We start from the raw sequence: 2,995 nt of genomic DNA on the forward strand, positions 1-2,995 counted from the left end.
GCCTCCCTGCCTGTATGGCCTTAAACCTCCTGGAAATCTCCAACATATTCTCATTAGAAGGTAAACAGATCAGCTCAAATCAATTGGTAATACACGCACACATTTGACACCACTCAGTATTCAGCACAGCCGCGGGTTTAGAGAGTAGTGTGCAATTCATATGACAAGTGGAGCTCTCAGCGTCGCATCCTCTAGGCCCACACACCTTCTCATTAATGTTTAGAATTTGATGAACTGTCAACTCATTTGGTAAATTGTGATTTTATTAATGACCAGTAAATTTTCCCACAACAGTAGCTACAAACCTTTATCTACAAACTACTGGTCCACAATGAAGAAGTACACAGCACGTTTTTCTCAGTGATCTGTTTAAGGAAAAAAAAGAAGAAAAAAAATTATGCATCTCAATCTTTTGGATTAAGTCTCAAAGCACCACATCATAATGTTAAATGACCACACATTTTCATTATTTATCTCAGTTTTCTCATGTTTAGCACATTTTCCTATATTTAACCACATATAGAGGTAAATAAAAAAGCATTAAATCTAAATACTTAAATCTAACTGGTATATAGTATATGTAATTATATGTATCGATATCTAAATATTTCATTTAAATGTTATATATGTATATATCATACCTAAATATTAAATCTAAATATTAAATCTAAATGATAAATGTGTGTCTCTACTTGTGCATTGGTTGAGGTTACAAGGGGCAGGGCCAATTAGCATATGTGCGAAACATTTAGATTTGTTTAGATTTAAATATTTAGATATGGATTGAACATTTAGATATAATACATACCATTTAGATTTAAATATTTAGATTTAATGCTTTTTTTTAACCTCAATACATGTGAGTATTGTGCCAAATATAAGAAAAGTGAGATGAATAACAAAAATGTGTTGGCTACAACTTTTATACAAAATGTTTACACTTGGAATCCCATAAGAGACCGGCATAGGCGGGAACACATCCCCAAAGAGCAAGGGAGGGAGGGCCGACCCACTAGAACGGAGCAAGGGCAACTCAAGGGACAGCAAGCCATAGTAGGGGAACACCCTGAGCATAAAATGCACCTCCACCAACACCGCGGAGTTACTGGAGCCAGATGGAACCGGGACTGGTGTTAGTGATCAGTAGGAGGAAGGCCAATAAGGCCCTGGAGCTAGCCCACAGGCCATGGATTCCATATATTAATGAAAACGGCTAATTTATTCCTACTGGTTATTCAAAAAGCTCTTATGCTTACCAAATCTAACATCACTGTTAAATAAAAACCCCAAAGTCCTTCACAAAGAGCTTAAAATGAGAAGATAAAGTCCCTCAACCAGAAAGCGAAATGCCAGATTGGCCTGTGGTCCTACATAAAATACTTTCTGTTTTGTCCTCGTTTCAGTGCAGGAAGTTTTGGGACAACCATTGCTTTACACCCCCGATGCAGCTCAGCAAAGAAACTACAGCCACAGTCAGATTATGTTTGGCAAAAACCAAACAATATGCTGTATAAAAGAAAAAGAGAAAAAATACAACCCTGCGGAACCCCACAAGAGAAAGACACGCAGGAGGACAAGAAGTCATCAGTCATTACAGAGAAGGTGGTGTTCGCCAGACAGGAACTGAGACACTTCAGTACCGTGCCATGAATGCCAGTGTATTGATCAACACAAGACATAACATTGTGGTCCACAGGGTGAAAAGCAGCTGAGCGACCCAGTAAAATGAATGGGAGGCCCTGATTTAACAGATACGGTGATTTTATTGTGGATTTTTAGCAAGGCAGATTAAATACTAAAACCAGATTGAAACATTTAAAAAAAAAAAAAAGGTTGAGTTTACAAAAGACTGAAGCCAAATAAAAACATGTTTACCTCTTTAATCTGACACTAAAATGACAAGTGTGATATTGATCTAGTTTGATAAAACAAGGGTCAAGACAGGTTTCTTGAGGACGGGCCTTACTACAGAAGTTTTTTCTTATTGCAAGAGGAGCAGATCCTGTACTGAGGCCTCGGTTAATAAGAAAATGACAACTCCGCCAGACAATAAAATCCCCATCAGCAGCTCAGGAGGGACAGTGTCCAAGACAATTCATTGCTTTCAGAAGTTTAGGTGTATTAGAAACATAAGGATATATGAACTACTCTTCCGGGGCAGAAAATATTCACAAAGTCTATTCAGAATATAGCAGTCACTTTTTATTAAAGGACAACTGTGCAATCAGCATACTGAAAAAGGTGACATTTTATTTTCAACAGCCTAGACCAGAACATATTTACATTTTTTTACCGTTGAAAACCTTTTTCCTGTACTGTGCTTTGCACATTACTGAATAAGACATCCAAGTTGGCTGCTTTAAAAGCCGCCATGTCCCATCAGGCCTCATCAGTTGCTGATTGAGTGTCTGAGGCGAGATGAGATTGAACCATTTTTGGCACCCGTTGACAGAATCTGATACTATATCAGACTTGCGCTATTAAAATGTTGTACACACAGCAAGCCCAAGGAAGTCATTTTGATACACTAAATAAAAAAAAATGTAAAAAAAAAAAAAAAAAGGCAAACAAAATCCATGTTGCCAAGTTTGACTTGCCCAAAATAAAAAAATAAAAAGTGAAACTTACCTTTACTTACCAGTTTAAGACAGGTCTAATCCATCTCAGTGCACTGTAGGCAACAGATGCGGCGCTCAGCAGAAACGAGATGTTATCGCAAGAAAAATGGGAAGGTGCAACCTCACTGATGTTCTGCTTTAATAGAACATGAAAGTCAAGTTTGCAGGGAGTCTGTTGCACATCTGAGCAAAATCTTAGGATAGAGAGCTTTGTGTGCCTCCCCTAGAATAAATCTTCTGCACTTCCTTTCAAAAGGCTACACGTTTAATTACGCAAGCACAGGATAGGATGCTGCAAGCTTTCCTATTACTCATGTACTTCAATTAATATAAACGCACATTTGATAGAATTTCAGGCAAACACAAAATAGACAATA

This window comes from Cololabis saira, chromosome 4 (genome assembly GCF_033807715.1).
Source record: "Cololabis saira isolate AMF1-May2022 chromosome 4, fColSai1.1, whole genome shotgun sequence".
Taxonomy (NCBI): domain Eukaryota; kingdom Metazoa; phylum Chordata; class Actinopteri; order Beloniformes; family Belonidae; genus Cololabis; species Cololabis saira.